Here is a 20,175-nt window from a genome sequence, read left to right as displayed (position 1 = left end):
GAATGAAAAATGCTGGGCTCAGAAGGATAGTCTGTTATATTTGTTAACATAACATTCAATTTGCAGCAGTCAGGAGGTGAAAATTGTGTGTGATTGAATGAAAAAATACTAAAACTATGTCCCTTTTTCATACACAGGAAGACCTCAGCCAAGAGGAGGTTGTGGAATGTGGCAGTCAGGAGAAGGTGGGGGTTAGTGGCAGCCAGGAGGAGGCGGGGCTAAGTGTCAGCCAGGAGAAGCCTGGGACCAGTCGCAGCCTGACTGAGTCTCAGGTCCCTCCCCTCCGCCTGCCATATAAACAAGCCAGGAAGGCCACTCCGAGTCCCGTGCAGGATTCAGCGTTCAGGCTGATCCAGGAGGCTTCTGCGTCCCTCAGAGCCTTACCCACTCCTGAAGAGGCCTTTGCCTGCATAGCGGCCACCAAATTGTAGGGCATGCAGGAGGGTCAATGCAGGCTCTGTGAGGACCTGCTTTATAAAGTCCTACCTAAGGGGGTGAGTGGGGAACTAACACCCAAGACCGACGTGGTTGAGTTGGACCATCCTCCTCCTCCTCCTCCTGCTGCAACAACTCCACCACCACAGCCACAGCGTGGAAGGAGGCGTGGAAAGAAGACCAGAGAGTGATGGCCCTGGGTTCAGTCTGGTCTGACAGAAGATGCAGTCTCTCGTATGACCACAGCCTGGGGACACAGATATCATCTGCTGCTTTCCGGATCTCTGGGATTTCTGGACCAGACTGCCCTCCCTTAGATAAGGACTCCTCAGGCCACCAATTTGGCTTTCAAATTATTGATGTCTGCCCTGGGGGTTCAAGGCTTCACCCACTTCTGCAGTTTCTCCAGCGTTGCCTCCCTCTTTGTTTAGTTGTGACCCCTTAATAAAATTTTTTAGGTAAATTATACTCTCCTGTGTGTGTTTTCATCCAAAAAGGACAGTTTGTTGGTGAGGATTCAGGTACATTTCTAACATAAAATGTGAAATTAACAAGGGACAACAACACCAAACAATCTCCTACAGATTAAATAGAACAACATATCAATGGTGTTGTGGGAACTTGTCACAAAAAACACACACAAACATTTTCGGGAGTACAAATCAAAATCGCAAAAAAAATAAAAATAAAATACAAACACAAAAAAAGAATCTACATTAAAGCCAAAAAATATATAAAAAATATACAAAAATATGTTGTCAGATGTGAGAAATCAAAATATATTGAGGGAATCACGATAAATAGTAACAAAATAAGTTTGTGAGAAGTGTGTGTGAATATGAGCAGCAAAAATACTTAATTCTTGTCACATTATAAAGAAGAAGAGAGTGCGCTGTATTAAACCATTTTTAACATTGCAGCGTGACGAAAGTGCTGTATCCATTGCGAACGCTAAGTTTACCAGAACGAGCTGTTCCGTCTTGGAATTTCTTCTGAGCATGCGTGGCACTTTGTGCGTCGGAACAGGCCACACACGGTCGGAATTGACGCGATCGGATTTTGTTGTCGGAAAATTTTATCTCCTGCTGTCCAACTTTGTGTGTCGGAAAATCCGATGGAAAATGTCCGATGGAGCCCACACATGGTCAGAATTTCCGACAACACGCTCCGATCGGACATTTTCCATCGGAAAATCCGACCGTGTGTACGGGGCATTACTCTGCTTGTAAAGTGGTACATCTGTAGAGTGTATCCAAAATGTTGCTTCAAAGATGTACGGCTTTAGAAAAGTTACAAATCTACATTGCAGCTGCAAGATTTTAAAACCAAAAAAAAATAGCCTGCCTCCCCCAATACATACAAAGTCATTTGGGTCTGTTAAGGCTTAAAATGAGAACCCCCATGTGAAAAATCCCACCCCAAACAAAAAAAATATTGTGCCTCTCCCAAACACTAACAAACCCCTAGCCAAACACACAGCAAGCCAGCCCATGAAAGGGGGGTGGATGCTTGGGGGCAGGAGGGGCTTGGGCACCCCAAAAGTCAATCACCTTGTTCCCATATTCAGGGGGACAGGGCCTCTTCTACACAACCCTAGGCTTGGGTTGTGGGGGGCTGCAAACAGGGGGCTTAACGGAATGTGGAAAGCCCCTTTAAACTAGTGGGTACAAGGTGCTTTGTGGTTGGTATTGTGCTGAGCCCAACATGCCCCAAAGGCAGCCACCTGTGTTAAATGTGCATGTGGCCTTGTATGGTTCAGGAGGGGTTTGGGCGATCGCTCTTATCGCCCCTTTCCTAGCTGGCCCTGTTGTATGCTCTGAAAAAGTATGTGGTTTGGATTGGTGAAGGCAGCTCCCAGCCTTTGGAGAATGAAGTGGGGTGGGGAGTTCCCCTTTAAAAGCAAAAGCTAGCCCATGGAAATCCAAGGGGTTAGAGGGGGAGACAAGAGCATTGTAGAATGGAGTGCGGAGTTCCTCTTTAAAAGCAAAAGTTAGCAGAAAGAAATCGTATGCATTAGAAGGGGGAGACAAGAGCATTGTAGAATAGAGTGTGGAGTTCCCCTTTAAAAGCAAAAGCTAGCCCATAGAAATCATATGCATTATGCCCTGTACACACGGTCGGACATTGATCGGACATTCCGACAACAAATGGATTTTTTCCGACGGATGTTGACTCAAACTTGTCTTGCATACACACAGTCACATAAAGTTGTCGGAAAATCCGATCGTTCTGAACGCGGTGACGGATTTGTGTACACACGATCGGAAATTCCGACAACGGATTTTGTTGTCGGAAAATTTTATAGCAAGCTCTCAAACTTTGTGTGTCAGAAATTCCTATGGAAAATGTGTGATGGAGCCTACACACGGTCGAAATTTCCGACAAGGTCCTATCACACATTTTCTATCGGAAAATCCTATCGTGTGTACAGAGCATTAGAGGGGGAAGGTTAAATGCCCTTTTAGGAGGAGCTAGAGGAGCAAGAGTCTTTTTACATAATTTTAACAAGGTGCATGTCACAGGTTGGCAACATAACATGCTAACATGACCTGTGTGCAAATCTCCTTAAAAAATACATAAAGGTAAACCAGCGTAAAAATAAAAATGTCAAGTTTAGAGGTATGCCTGTTTAACCCACGCAATTGTATTTACGTTGCTTGATATTTACTAAGATTTTGGTGCATTTGAACGAGCACAAGAGCCGCTTGTGCATGCGCAGTGCTTACATTGATCTCACGCAGTTCTTTCAGGCTTTCTCTGAAAAAGTTACTTTCTTATTCTATTTTGGGCATATTTGTTACTTGGGCAGTTGTTAATAAACTTCCTCACATCACCCCACATCACCCCATAATATTGGCACCTCCATCTTCTGTTAATATTGAATTGAAGATGCCGTGCGCCATGTCCATAGTGGCGCACAGATTGCAGTCTCCCATGCGCCGAGATCACTATAGTAAATGGGGGATTCGTACTCTGTTCCCGGCGCACTGTTTTGTAAATAGTAAAATGTGTGTTGCGCCTCACCGTGCGTCTCTACTGCTGGCATACGGCTTTCGTAAATCAGCCCCATTGTGTAGTTATTTATTTAACTTTTCAAATCACATAAAAATTTCCAACTGTCTCAGGTAGCAAGTTAAATAAAACTGGGTCACTTTTGTGTATTCCTCCAATGCTTTTTAAAAATGTTCCTAATTTGTGAATGTTGTATAGAGAAACCTGTGATAAATGGACATATCATTTAAGAGGGCGCATTCTTACTTTGAACTTGTAACAGGGACTCAATGTCCATCCCAGCCACTTGTTGAATAGTGTTGTCTAAAGCGGAGGCTTCATAGCCCTTTTAAAGAAATCTGTCTTTTAGAATTGCAGATTGTAAATAATAAAGAGGGGGTGATTGCAACTGTCAGTGGGAATAAAACTATTTTTGTCAGTAATTTAAAAAAAGGACCTGGTGACCCTGGTACCATTATTGACCAGTGTCAGATCCAAAAAGCTAGTCTCCTTTTGACTATAGGAATGTGTTAAACTTTTATTGAGATTATTATAATTCAAAATTCTAATAAAATTATACAGGGAGTCCTCTCACTATGCAATAGAAGCAGGACATCATTAATGTATCACTGGTAAAAAATTAATTTCAGCCAATCTCTCAAATAAATGATGTCCTCCTCCCATCCAGAGATAAAGAAATTGGGTAGACTGGGAGCAAATTTGGCTCCCATAGCTACTCCTCTGGCCTGCAAGTAAAAAACCTTTTTGAACCAGGACTAGTTGTGGGTCATTGTAAAATCCAGAAGTTTTAAAATAAATTGTTTCTGTATATCGGGGATACCTTTGCCTCATTAAGATAATACTCTACCGCCTCCATTCCATCTACATGTGCAATATTGCTGTACTTGCAACATCTGCTGTCACTAGGAAGGTGGAAGAATCAACTACAACCTCACATAGCCCACAAGTTGTGACATTGTTCAATAATTCCGACAGCTGCACTCACTGTATTGCATATTCCAATACAAAGTAAAGTGTTGCGCTGTCAATTAAAGTGCATATAAGTGCCTAAAAATCATATATTAACAAATCATATACACTCACGGGCCACTTTATTAGGTACACCTGTTCAATTGCTTGGTAACACAAATTGCTAATCAGCCAATCAAATGGCAGCAACTTAATGCACTTAGGCATCTAGACATGGTGAAGGTGACATGCTGAAGTTCAAACTGAGCATCAGAATGGGGAAGAAAGGGGATTTAGGTGACTTTGAACGGCATGGTTGTTAGTGCCAGACAGTCTGAGTATTTCAAAAACTGCTGATCTACTGGGATTTTCACACATCTCTAGGATTTACAGGGAATAGTCCGAAAAAGAGAAAATATCCAGTGAGCGGCAGTTGTGTGCACAAAAATGCCTCGTTGATGTTTGGTTTGAGACGATAGAAAGGCAACAGTAAATCAAATAACCACTTGTTACAACCAAGGTAATACCATCTCTGAACACACAACACATCAAACCTTGAAGCAGATGGGCTACAGAAGCAGAAGACCACGCCTGGTGTCACTCCTGTCAGTTCAGAAAAGGAAACTAAGGCTACAATTCACACAGGCTATCCAAAATTGGACAATAGAAGATTGAAAAAACGTTGCCTGGTCTGATGAGTCTCGATTTCAGCTGAGACATTCAGATGGTAGGGTCAGAATTTGGTGTACACAACATGAAAACATCCTGCCTTTTATCAATGGTACAGGCTGGTGGTGGTGGTGTAATGGTGTGGGGGATATTTTATTGCCACACTTTGGGCCCCTACTACTGAGTATTGTTGCTGACCATATCCATCATTTTATGACTACAGTGTACCCATCTTCTGATGGCTACATCCAGCAAGATAATGCACCTGAAAATGAGTTCACTATACTCCAATGACCTCCACAGTCACCAGATCTCAATCCAATAATGCACCTTTGGAAGGTGGTGGAACGGGAGATTCTCATCATGGATGTGCAGCCGACAAACCTGCAGATAATGCTATCATGTCAATATGGACCAACATCTCTGAGGAATGTTTCCAACACCTTGTTGAATCTATGCCACAAAGAATTAAGGCAGTTCTGAAGGCTAGCAACGTGTACCTAATAAAGTGGCCGGTGGATGTATATGCATTTGATAAACAAATTAATCATGATGATAAATAGTGATATTGAAAATTCCAATTCATAAAGTCCGTGCTGTCATGCAAAAAAAAATATATTAGAAAGATACAAAATATATATAAAAAAAAGTCCCATCTAGCAACCTATGTAGGAGGGTGCTACATAGATATGATGGCAGCACTAATTAAAGTAAGAGATCCATATTACAGTTTTCATACTGCTAGAAACTACATGCAATAAAACCAAAGGATATAGTGTGATAACAAATCACAGCCAGATTGGCTTATCTGCTAGCTAATTCTTATAGAGTGCTGTGCAATCATAACAGAGCTCTCACTGACAAGTACAGCCCCAAGCTTGTTGTCTTCACATGGTTCATATTTAAATCATCTGTGAGACAGCCCAATATAGTAGATTGAAAACAATCTAACTTTAATCAAACAAAATAGGCTCAGATGAATGTAGAAAAGCTTGAACATCATTGTTCTCATTTGATGTAACAATGGAGAATTTTATCAAGGTTGAATTATATTAAAAAATGCTTGGCCCAAGAGATTCATTTTATTGTGGATTTAAAAAAATATCCCCTTTCCCACCAATACTTCTATGACAATTTAGAATCTGGAAAAATGATCTCTAACTGACAGTACACATGTGTTGTGCTGTCAATTAAATTGCATACAAGTGCCTAAAAATCATATATTAACAAATCATATATTTACATGCGATAAACAAATTCATCATGATGATAAATAGTAATAATAAATATATTAGAAAAAATACAAAATATATATAAAAAAGTCCCAAATAGGATGGTGATGTTTAGATAGTAGTGCTCCACTCGTGTACTTTCTAATTTTCTTGTGCTCCAGGTGACCACCCAGCTGTGCTCCACTCATAAGCATAAAGATCAGCCTCTTACCAGATGTTGTGACCTCATTACCAGACATGTGCACCGTCAATAAATTTGTTTCGTTTCATTCCATTCCGTTTCGTATTAGAATTAATTTGTATTTTGTAATTTGTGTCTGAAATTTCGTACGAAATACGAATTTTCGTTAGGTTCGTTAACTTTTCGTAACAATTACGAATGTTCGTTATGATGAATTTATCATTATGAGGGGCTCCCAACATCCCTGTGCTGTGCTGCTGACTTCCTGGGTTTTTAAGTTTTAGGTTTGTTAACTTTTCGTAACAATTACGAATGTTCGTTAGGAATTTGGATCTGAAATTCGTAAACGAAATTTTGTATTTCGTACAAAGTTCGGGAGCATAGCAATTCGTATTTTGGATCCTCCCAAATGTACAAATTTACGGAAATTCATACGAAACTAATCGCACATGTCTACACATTACAGGGTTCAGCCTAGCCTTAGTAAGAACACCCCTTACTTTGGGTATACAACACGGCTCCCATCAGGACAAATAATATGGCAGTTTGGCCCCTTAATATGGATTTTGGACATCCTCCTGCCCCAGTGAGGCTATCTACTATGACAAAACGTATGTTGGTGGAGGTTGTAGTGGTGATGACAGCATGCCCGCTGGTAGGGATGGATTAACATAGGGGCTATTGGAGCTGCAGCTCCAGGCCCCCATCATAATATAGGCCCAAAGTCTCTAAATACATACAATCACCATGGCCTGGCCGTCGCAGTGATTTTAATAATGCTTAAAGTGAAACAATAAAAGTGTAATATTCCTTTAAATTTTGTACCTGGGGAGTGTCTACAGTATGCCTGTAAATTGGCGCATGTTTCCTGTGTTTAGAACAGTCTGACAGCAAAATGACATTTCTAAAGGAAAAAAGTCATTTAAAACTACTCGCGGCTATAATGAATTGTCGGTCCGGCAATACACATAAAAGTTCATTGGTTCACAGGGGAACCCCAAACCAAAATTTACAAAAAAGTCAAAAAAAAAGTTCATGTCCCATAGACTTTAATGGTGTTTGCGTGTTCAAACAAATTTTTTGCCCGTTCGCACATTCTGGTGCGAACCGAACGGGGGGGGGGGGGGGGGGGGTGTTCAGCCCATCCCTAATGGCAACCATATGAACTGTGCAGTGCTTATACAAAGGGTAAAATAAGTATTTTTCAGTAACAACCCATGCAACCCATAAATACAAAGAAACCAAACAAATCAGTTCAGAAATTAAGTTCTGTGTAATAAAATAGAAAGGACATGGGGAAAAAGTATTGAATCCGCTAACTGAAATGCATTTAATACTTGGTACAAAATGCTTTGTTGTTAATGAAAGCTTCAAGACGCAGGCTCCTGTATGGAGAAACTAGTTGCATGCGCTGCTCAGATCTTCAAATCTTGTCTTCAAATCTTGTCAAACTTTGAAGGTTCTGTGGGCCTCTTTTATGAACTCTGATCTTTAGTTCTTTCCATAGATTTTCTATTGGATTCAAGTCAGGTGATTGGCTGGGCCATTCTAACAACTTTATTTTCTTTCTTTGAAACCAATAGAGAGTTTCCTTGGCTTTGTGTTTGGGATCATTGTCTTGCTGAAATGTCCGCCCTCATTTCATCTTCATCATCCTGGTAGATGGCAGCAGATTTTTATCAAGAATGTCTTAGTACATTTTTCCATTCATCCTTCCTTCAATGATATGAAGTTTGCCAGTACCGTATGCTGAAAAAAAGCCCCGCCAACACCATGATGTTCCCACCTCCAAACCCCACTGTTGGTATGGGGGTATTCTTAGGGTGAAGTGACCCCCAAACATTGTGTGTATTATGGCATCCAAAGAGTTCCATTTTGGTCTCCTCTGACCAGACTATATTCTCCCAGTATTTCACAGGCTTGTCTAAATGTTTTGGAGCAAATGTTAACCGAGCTTCAACATGTTTTTTCTTCAGCAATAGAGCATGCATACAGGCCATGGTGAGAAGAGCATTACTTATTGTTTTCTTTGAAACAATTGTACCTGCTAATTCCATGTCTTTCTGAAGCTCTCCACAAGTGGTCCTTGGCTCTTGGACAACTCTTATGATAATTCTTTTTACTCCTCTGTCAAAAATCTTGCAAGGAGCACATGGTCATGGCCTGTTTATGATGAAATAATGTTCTTTCCACTTCCGGTATATGGCCCCAACAGTGCTCAATGGAACTTACAGAAGTTTAGAAATCCTTCTCTAACCAATGCCAGTGGTTTGATTTGCAACAATAAAGTTGCGAAGGTCTTGAGAGACCTCTTTGCTTTTACCCATCATAAGATTTTTCTTGTGTGATACCTTGCTAATGAGACAGCTTTTTATAGGCCATCAGTTGAGACTGAACCAGCTGATATTAATTTGTACCAACAAGGGGCAGGATTGCTGATAGATTTCAGCTGGTGTCTTGGCTTTCCATGCCTTTTTGAACCTCCCTTTCTTTGTGTGTTTAATACTTTTTCCCTGTGTCATTCAATTTTATTACACAGAACTTCATTTCTGAACGTATTTGTGTTGGTGTCTTTGTATGTATGGATTGCATGTGGTGAACATTTCATGTCAATAGCACCTTTAGAAATATATTTACCTAGAAAAATGATGACATGTTCAATACTTATTTTACCTGATGTATATGTAAATAGAGCTGGTTTTACAAATGCCAAATAAATCAATGTGGCCTTCTGCATGGTTGCATGGGCCTGGGGTGTTAAGGAGCTCCTGGAGAAAGTACTGTAATTCTTTTTTTTTTACACATAAGGATGAACAAACAAACCAAAAAAACAAATCCAAAAACTCTTGTCTAACACCAAAAAATTACAGAATTTTGTAGAAAAAGCACACGTGGAACAAGTGGTACAACTGACATACTTGTTTCAGCTTCAAGTTCATACAGTGTAGCTCATGTCAGTACAACAAGTTTGGCTGTTTCAAATACATCAGATGAAAGTGAAACTAGTGCAGGAGCAAGTGGATCCACTGAGTTGGACTAAGAACAGCAAGAGGAAATTTATTCAGATGATATCGGAGACTGGAATATCTGTGTTGCTTTGAGGGAATATTTTTGCCAAAAAAGAGTTGATTGTCAACATATGGACAGTGATTTTAGAGCTTCAAAAAAGACATATCCAGGTGAAACTTTTACAAGACACTGTACAACATCTTTGTTTTTCCGAGAACAGTTGAATGGAGAAAAAATTAAGCATGAATTACTGTATTATTCTCCGAAAACTGGCAACACTTTTGTGCTTTTTGCAAACTATTTTCAAAAGAGGAAACCCATTTGGCTAGGGTATTCAGATTGGCGACATTCCACAAGAGATTTAAGCAGGCATGAAAATAGTGCTCGCCATGCAAAGCAATTGAAAACCTCATCAGGAGAAAAACTTCTGGCCAACAAATAGACGAAGGTCTTGTTAAACAGTTTGAGAGTCAGAAAAAATATTGGCATGAAATACTTCACCGTATCCTAATGCCCCGTACACACGGTCGGACATTGATCGGACATTCCGACAACAAAATCCTAGGATTTTTTTCGACGGATGTTGGCTCAAACTTGTCTTGCATACACACGGTGACGTAAAACACGTACATCGGGACTATAAACGGGGCAGTAGCCAATAGCTTTCATCTCTTTATTTATTCTGAGCATGCGTGGCACTTTGTGCGTCGGATTTGTGTACACACGATCGGAAATTCCGACAACGGATTTTGTTGTCGGAAAATTTTATAGCAAGCTCTCAAACTTTGTGTGTCAGAAAATCCGATGGAAAATGTGTGATGGAGCCTACACACGGTCAGAATTTCCGACAACAAGGTCCTATCACACATTTTCCGTTGGAAAATACAACTGTGTGTACGGGGCATTAGTGTTATAAAACTACTGTCATCAAAAGGCCTTCCTTTTCGAGGAAGTGATGAAATTATTGGATCCATACATAATGGAAATTATTTGGGCTGTCTTGAGTTCTTAGCTGAATATGATCCATTTCTTGCTGAGCATATTCAAAAGCATGGCAACAAGGGAAGAGGTCACATATTGTACTTATCATCAACGATATGTGATGAGTTTATTGAACTGATTGGTCAGCAAGTGCTACAGCAGATTGCAAAAGAGATAAATAAAGCCAAATATTATTCCATTTCTGTTGACTCAACCCCTGTAATAGCACATTTTGACCAATCATATTTCGCTATGTACTACCTAGTGGTCCAGTGGAGTATTTTACTAAATTCATTTCAATATATGGACACACTGGTATAGAGCTAACAAACACTCTTCTTCAATTTATGGATGAAAATGGAATTTCCATCAAAGATTGCAGGGGTCAGTCTTATGATAACGCATCGAATATGAGTGGCAAATATAATGGCATGCATGCCTTAGTTCGGGAAAAAAAAAAACACTTGCTGAATAAATTCCTTGTTGTGCACATTCACTTAATCTTGTGGGACAAAATGCCGTAAACAGCTGTCCAGTTGCAGTTTCATTCTTTAATTTTGTACAGCAGTTGTATTGTTTTTTTTCTGCTTCAAGTCATCGATGGAATCTTTTAACAAATAATTTCAAACCATGTGGTATACCGACATTAAAAAGATTAGTTGATACACGTTGGTCTGCTCACCATGATGCTGTGAACGCCTTACAAAATGGCTTTAGTACCATCAGAGTTGTCCTTTCAAATATTTTGAATGATGAATCCACAAAGGGAGAGATCTGTTTACAAGCAAAGGGCCTAAGCAATGTCATGGATCAGCTGGAAACTGGAATAATGGTTGAAGTATGGTCTGTCATTTTACCTAGGTTTCATAGAACCAGTCAGTGTCTCCAAGATAACAAATTAGATTTGCATACAGCAACAATCATGCTGAACTCTGAAGGATTTTGTGCAGTCTCTCCGGTCTAGATTCTCTGAATTTGAAGAGCAGGGTAAAAATATTTCCCACTGCGAGGAGTACCAGCTACAACGTGGAAGGAAAGTAAAAAGAAATAGGAGGTGGGACTATGGTGATGCAGAAGATGCTGATGCTGATATGACACATTTTCAAAATGTACCAATCTTCCCCTGCACATTCATGGGAGTCAAGAAACTCAAATGTACAAGTTTATGATTGCACAATCCCTAGTTGGTGCATTTCCAAATACATACCATGTTTTCCCGAAAATAAGACCTACCCCGAAAATAAGCCCTACTGTAGTTTTCAGGGAGGGCTGAAATATAAGCCCTACCCCAAAAATAAGCCCTAGTTTAAAGTGGTTGTAAAATCCTAAAATGTACTGTATTACAGTAGTATATAATGTAAACTGTGTATGCTTCTGTAATCTATATGTGATAAATAACTTCCGTACAGTGCTGCACAGTGCTCATCTGATCCCCCGCTGCTCTCCTCCTCTGCCAGCTGTCAGCGGGGGGGATCTCGGGCCCCCCCTCCGTCTGCAGTGCTTGGAGCAGGAAAGACCAATCAGGCGGGTCACAGAAGCGCAGTGTTGCGCTATAAGAAGGTATTTATCACAAATAGATTACAGAAACATGCACAGTTTACATGATATAAACACTGTAATACAGTGCAGTCTAAGATTTTACAATCACTTTTACTCAGTTCCACTGGCCACTGGGGATTTGTGACAGGCAGGGAGGGAGATGGGGAGAGAAGACAGCACATGTCAAGCCCTACCCCGAAAATAAGCCCTACTCTTTTGTTGCCAAAATTAATATAAGACGCAGGCTTATTTTCGGGGAAACACGGCATGTGACCCTCCGCATGTATTTGTGTTTAATGGTCAGCAACTGCAGTAGTGAGCATTCATTTTCAGCATTAAAACGTGTAAAAAATTAACTAAGATCGTCCATGGGTCAGGAGCGTTTAAATGCTCTTTGTGCATTTAAAATGGGTTGCTGAACGAGCTTAATCTTGATTCTACAATTGAGGAATTGGCAAGTAAAAAAGCAAGAAAAGTTAATGTGTAGTTTTATTTTTAATCTGCCAACTTGATTCATATAGGTTAAATGCAGTTTAAAGAAGTGAATAACCTGTTTGTGTGTTTCTAGTGGTTGTGATTTATTTCAAGAGTTACTCTCTGCACCATAATCATAACAGCAGGCTGTATTGATTATGATGCTTTAATAATAATAATACTTTACAGAACATATTTATATGAGCCAAACATCATAAACGTATATTTAAATTGTTTATATGGTTTACGTTTATTTAAAAAATGGTTGCTGTGACTGTTCTATTTATAATGGTTTTATTTAATTAACAAGTTTTCTATTGTTTACAAAAATAAACATGTTCAATATATTTCCGTTTTGGCACTTTAATGGTAATTAAAATATTTAATTTGTTTTAACAAAAAATTGTTTGCATCTTCATTTTATTTATTTCCATAAAAAGGCCCACCGAAATCCTCTGCCCCAGGCCCATGATGCTCTTAATCTGGCCTTGCCCGTTGGAGCGTAGGACAATTTTATGTTTTGTGCTTTGTGAGTATATGTCTTTTTATTAAAAAGTGTTGTTTGTGAACAATGAGTATTCCCCTTCCCCTTTGCATACGAATCCTGCTCCATACTAGTATGTTGGTCTAAAATTTTTGCATAGGATGTACGTAGATCTATATTAAGGGGCCACACTGCCATATGATTGTCCTGATGGGAACCATGTTGTATACCCAAAGTGAGGGGTGTTCTCACTAAGACAAGGCTAAGGAGGTCACAACATCTGGTAAGAGGCTAATATTTATGCTTATGAGTGAAGCACAGTTGGGTGGTCACCTGGAGCACAAGCAAATCAGCAAGTTCACAAGTGGAGCACTATTATCTAAACATCACCATCCTATCTGGAACTTTTTTAATATATTTTGTATTTTCTAAGTTTTCTAGTTTTTTTGCATGAAAGCACAGACTTTACTATTTACTATTATTCATCATGATGAATTTGTTTATCACACGTATATATATATATGATTTGTTAATATATGAATTTTAGGCACGTATATGCACTTTACTTGACTGTGCAACACATGTGTACTGTCAGTTAGAGATCATTTGTCCAGATTCTAAATTGTCATAGGGGTATTGGTGGGGGAGGGGGTATTTTTTCAAACCCACAATAAAATGAACAAGTCATTCCTTGAGCCAAGCTTTTTGTAATATAATGCAACCTTGATTAAAATCAGCATTATACTGTCTCACAGATTATTTAATTATGGACCATGTGAAGACAATAAACTTGGGGCTGTACAGTCCATGAGAGTCAGTGAGTCTGTGACTGTCAGCGAGAGCTCTGTTATTATTGTACAGCACACTGTTAGAATTAGCTAGAAGCTAAGCCATTCTGACTGTGATTTGTTATCACACTATATTAAATACTTCCTTTGGTTTTGTTGCAAGTAGTTTAGAGCAGTATGAAAACAGTAATATGGATCTCTTACTTTACTTTGTGCTGCCATCATAGCTACAGTATATAGCACCCTCCTTGATAGGTTGCTAGGTGGTAGGAAAATTTAGTTTTGGCTGGGTGGTAGCAGTTTTAATGTGTATAATTTTTGCACTTGGTGTTTCCATAAGTTCAGTGAGGTCATGATTTTTCACTGTTGCCAGTAGGTGTCACTATTACCATTGATTAAAGTTTGAGATTTCACTACCAGGCTGAGTTATATGAATATTCATATTCCCTCCAGAAATCTCAGTAGGGGGGTGTAGGCCACTGATGCATGTTGGGGGAGAGTATAAATATTGGAGAGGCTATGTGCTAGTCTGTCTTGCCCCAGGCAGACTGCCTATGTTGCTGGGCTGTCTATGTTGAATGGGACCTAGAATGTGCTATAGGAACAGTCCTAACCACCTTACCTAGAAGATCCACCAGCTTCAAAAGCTGTCACTGTTGAAGGCATTGTTACTGATCTTTGTTGATGTTCACCAGGGGCTCGGGTGAGGCAGAGTTGAGCAGCCCACACTAGAGAAGCACCTTTGAGACTTTTCTTTTTTTTTTTTTTTTTACAAAAGTTTTATTTGGAAGATTCAAGAAAAGGTTACAAAGCAGTGAATGAGACAATTCCTTTATTAATAGCTCTGTCTTCTCTAGCCATCTCTTCCCATCGTCTTTTCCTTCCTGCCGTCTCCTCCTCGAGCTGTCTCTTCCCGCTGTCTCTTCTTCCCATGGTCTGCTCCTTGAGCTGTCTCTTCCCGCTGCCGCCATCTCTTCCAGCTGCTGTCTTCTTCCTCGCCATTGGGTACCCGCTAAAAAAAAAATAAAAAGCTGCTCTTGTTCTGTTGATGTCTTCATCTGTTTTGTTTTTGCCCACTCAATGCCGCCTCTTATATAGCCATGGGGGCATGGCCATTCGATGATATCACCCAGAGAGCCCGCCCTTGTGACAAGGGGCAAGGGGCGGGCTCTCCGGGTGATGTCATCAGATAGCCACACCCCATGGCAATATAAGAGTCGGCAGAGAGCGGGCGACAACAAAACAGATAAAGCCATCAATAGAACAAGAGCGACTTGTTTAATTTTTTTGCAGGGTAACCGGCGGCGAGGAAGAAGACAGCAGCTGGAAGAGACTTGGAAGTAGGAAAAGACAGCTCGAGGTGGAGATGGCAGGAAGGAGAAGACAACGGGAAGAGATGGCTAGAGAAGACAGGGCTATTAATAAAGGAATTGTCAAAAAACGGCTCTTGTTTTTTTTTATTGCATTTCACTTTTTTGGTGAATGGGTCCAGGGGTACGATATACCCAATACCCATTCACATAAGGGGGTGGGATCTGGGGGCCCCCTTCTTAAAGGAGGGCGTCCAGATTCCGCCCGCAGACCCCGACAACCACTGGCTAGGGTTGTCGGAAAGAGGCCCTTGTCCCCATCAACATGGGGGCATGGTGCTCTGGGGTGTTGAGGGCACACAGCCTGGTATGGTTCAGGAGGGGGGGCACTCACTGGTCCCCTCCCTTTCCTGACCTGCCGAGTGGAATGCTCGGATAAGGGCCTGGTATGGACCTGGGGGGAACCCCATGCTGTTTTTCCCCCAAATTTTTTTGCCTGCAAATTGTATTTTTTTTTACATTCAGCTTTCAGTGGGGAACCCCGCTGACAGCTGATAACTCATCAGTTGCTAAGGATGTAGCGGCTGGCTTTCTGGCCCCCTGCTTAGCAAGTTAGCAACCAGCTTTATACAGTGGTAAAATAAGAACTGCAAAACACATCAAAAAATTGCATCAAAATTGCACCACTTGAGTTTCTAGTGCAGCTCCATTGAAGTCTATAAGCCGCAAATTGCGGGAAAAAAGTCCCCGACCCTTTCCAAAAACGCATGGGCTGCAAAATGCATTGATATGAACTAGTATCATAGGAAACCATGTTAAATGGACTGTAGTGCATTTCTGCAAACTGCAAAAAGCACTAAAAAACACATAGATGTGAATGTAGGGTGACTGTGCTTTTATTGCATTCAGTCATCATCAATCAATGGCTCCTATGGGGGTACCACTACATCTATATACTCCAGATGCTAAAGATAATAAGATAGATTGCCAATTGCATGCCACTTGATACAGTATCTCACAAAAGTGGGTACACCCCTCACATTTTTGTAAATATTTTATTATATCTTTTCATGTGACAAAAACTGAAGAAATGACACTTGGCTACAATGTAAAGTAGTGAGTGTACAGCTTGTATTAAGCCTCATACACACAATTGGACTTTGTACAAACTTTCCAGTGGATTTTTGTACAAAGGGTGTTGGCCGTAAACTAATTAAGCATACACACGACAGGATTTTTTCAGCCAACTTTCACCAAATCACGTGGTATTTCAGCTCTTTACCACCACCCTTTGGTCAACTGATCTTTTGCATTGGTTCTGAGCATGCGTGTTTGTACTTTGGACTAATGTCCTGTGGACTTGTGTACACACGATAGGATTTTGCACCATAGGACTTTTGTTTCCGGAAAGTTTGTCTGTTTGCACAGCCAACATTTGTCCGATGAAAACCAAAAAAGTTTGTCTGATGGAGCGTACACACAGTCAAATGTTGCCTTAAAACAGCTAATTTGCATGTTTGTTGTCAATAAGTCCTATCGTGTGTATGGGCCTTAACAGTGTAAATTTGCTGTCCCCTCAAAATAACTCAACACACAGCCATTAATGTTTAAACCACTGGCAACAAAAATGAGTACACCCCTAATTTAAGATGTCCAAATTGTGCCCAAAGTGTCAATATTTTCCAGCACTGCCTTAACCCTCTTGGATATGGAACTCACAAGAGCTTCAAAGGTTGCCACTGGAGTCTTCTTCCACTCCTCCATGCCGACATCATGGAGCTGGTGGATGTTGGAGACCTTGCGCTCCTCCACCTTCCATATGAGGATACCCCACAGATGCTCAATAGGGTTTAGGTCTGGAGACATGCTTGGCCAGTCCATAACCTTTACCCTCACCTTCTTTAGCAAGGCAGTGGTCATCTTGGAGGTGTGTTTGGGGTCGTTATCATGTTAGAATACAGTTTTCAAAGGGAGGGGATCATGCTCTGCTGCAGTATGTCACGGTAAATGTTAGCATTCATGGTTACCTCCATGAACTGTAGCAAAATGCACCCGGAATATGGAAACTGCAACCTGCATAGGTGTGAACCAGGCCTAAATGAACAAGCTGTAGTTAGAAGCTGATTGATTAGCATGCACAGCTGCACCAGATTTTGAACTCTCCAGTTTCAGTAAATCTCCCCCACACTGTAGACTTTACAATTTAGTTTGTACATAGTTTCTTTATTAATTGTATATACATTTTATACATGTTTATTTCTGATTTCCAATATGTGTTTACATTATTGGGCACTGTGCACATTTACTTTATTTCCTAATTATTAGCAAATCAAAATATTCACATAACAATAATACATATCACAATAAATAAATATTAAAAGTCTGCTATATCTATCTTTATACAGTTATTGATTTTTAAAATGATTTTCCATGCCTTGTAGAAGCACAATATAAATTGATTCAGCAAACTTGTTTAAATAGCCATCCAGATCTGCAATAAAAGACTTGAATTACTAGTTATTATATTCTGAGTAATGGGAATGAAATTGACTGATGCTCTGAGAATGCTGAAAAATAATTATTATGGTTTTTATTTGACATAATTTTTTACAAAAAATCTTGACTCTGCAATAGTATTTAAAATTATATCACGATACACTGACTGCATAAAAATATATCCCCATTTATTCTCAGTGACAAATTAATAGAAAATCTTTCAGAGTGGAAGAGTCTAAATCAAAATGAATTTATTGATGAACAGAAAAGGTTAGATTGCTTTTTCTCTCTTTCTAGAATAATTCATTATAAACTACATAAAAAATAAAATCAATAAGCTACTTAATCTAAACATTACAGAAAATGATGATGTATAGATTGTGTTCTTTTGCATTCAGCCATCTGTATCAGGTTACATTTTCCTACTGAGGTTTACTGGTAATCTCATTGGTTCTGTATCTATTGACATCATATGAAAAACTACAACTTTTTATCTAGGCACTAAATAGTACTGAATAGTAACAAGCCCTTTGCTTATTGGTAAGGTTTTCCCCAATGGTTTGTGATCTAGGTAAGCAAAGGAGTATTATTAGGTTGGTCGTATACAAAACATATACATTGTTCAGCTTAGATGGACTCGGGTAATAATGATAGATGATAATGCATATCTCCCTCTTTTTGTAACCAATTCTCTGTTCTCCTCCTCATTTGTCCCTTTTACTCTGACATAGACCCTATAAAAATATAGTATTTACCTATCAAAAGTATTTTATTAAAATATGTTTTTCATCCAAACTTCACGGGTTTTTAAAAAAAAATCCAAATATACTTTTATTTCAAATCATTTAAATGCATACCATGTGCGTCAAAAAGGAAGATGTGTACTGTATATCTTACAGTTCATTGCCTTTTTGTAAAATCAGCCACACTTTGAGTAGAAAAGACTGTCTCCTGGCACCATGCCTCAGAGGAGCATCCTTGCTTGGTCTCTCTGTGGAAGCAGGCCTGACACCCTCCCCTGCTACAGCACTGTGAAAAAGTATTTGCCCTCTTCCTTATTTTTTTTTCTGTGCATATGTGTCACACTTAAATGATTCAGATCATCAAACTAATTTTAATTTTACACAAAGATAACCCAAAGTAAATACAAAATGTAGAAGGGGGGACATGACTTGATGATGGACTGAGCACAAGCTTAATTTAGAGGCTCCGACTACCTCAGCTATCCTGCAAGCTCTACTACAGCGAACTCTCTCCTAATTTACCCAATGTCTTTCCTTATACCAGGAGACATCAGGTGATAGCTCCATCATGGTCAAAATCAGGCAGACCACAGCTCCCTCAGCAACAGGCAAGCTGGCTTGCTTTCACAGGCAAGATGGTGCTTATCCTCCTGTCTTACTCCATGCTGCTATTCTCGCTTCTCTCACAGACAAACACTTCAACTCTGGTGAATGTTCCTCCCCTGAATTCTCTGACTCTGCAATCAGCCTCTACTGCTCCCTTGGGCTTTCCACCTGATTCTGATACTGTCAGGAAAGGCCTGCTGGGAGTAGCAGTTCCACACAAGTGGATGCGCTCTTGCAGGTGCCTATGCGCACACGCACATGCGTGCAGGGGTGCGCAAATGCACGATTACTGCCGCCAGGCAAGCTATTTAAACTCTGCTGTGATGGTGAAACCCTGCTGTCTGATCTACAGCGTTCCCTGAGAGTAATCTGTGTATCCTGATCTGTTCCTGTGATATTCTGGCTTTCCTTGTGACTACCCTTGCCAACTGCCTGCACCTGACCTTGGCCTGTCTACGACTTTGCATCTGTCTTATCCTCTGGCTCATCTGTACCTGCCTGGCCCGGCTTGTCCTGTGACTCTCCTTCAGCCTCCTGCATCTGCTCCAATCCTGGTAAGCTTGTGTATGACCCGGCCTGCCTGACCTTCCTCTGTTCCAATCCCTGGGTACACCTTCCTGTATCAAGTGTCTCTTGATACCTGCCTACTCCAGCTTCCTGTCTGCAGCACCCAGCCTGCTGTTCCAGTTTTACCTCAGCATTATCTGGAGCTCCAGACCAGCCAGCCAGCTGTTGATCCTGCCAGGCACTCATGCTACCTTGAACTCCAGTGCTTCCTGTTCACTCTACCAGGAGCCATGAGTCAGGGACATACGAGAGGCCTCCCTCTGCATATCGGGCTCATCCACCACGTACGTGACAGATACCGAGGGAGACTTTAAATCACAATGTGCTAAACCTACTCTCTCTCTGTTTATGCAGGCCATACAGTACAGGACAGGCTACTCTCACTAACCAAATAGAAACCATCCATATTGGCTTTTTACTTTTAAATCAAGATATACAGAGCCTTGAGAAGAGGACTGGGGAAGCTGAGAAATGAATTTGTTTCCTGGAAGACACCCTACATCCTCTGTCTGCTACAGTTTGTTTGGCCTCTCATGAAATGGCAGCTCTTAAAGCTAAACTGGATGATTTGGAAAATCACTCCAGTCGCAATAACCCCTGCTTTTTGGGCTTTTCAGAGCGCTTAGCTCAAAGAGGCACTTGGGGCTGACTCCAGATTACAAGTATTGTTTTCAATACTTGGGTGTTCAGGTCTTAACTCC

Source organism: Aquarana catesbeiana, linkage group LG11 (assembly GCF_042186555.1).
Source record: "Aquarana catesbeiana isolate 2022-GZ linkage group LG11, ASM4218655v1, whole genome shotgun sequence".
NCBI classification, from domain to species: domain Eukaryota; kingdom Metazoa; phylum Chordata; class Amphibia; order Anura; family Ranidae; genus Aquarana; species Aquarana catesbeiana.
This window is presented reverse-complemented; position numbering follows the sequence as displayed.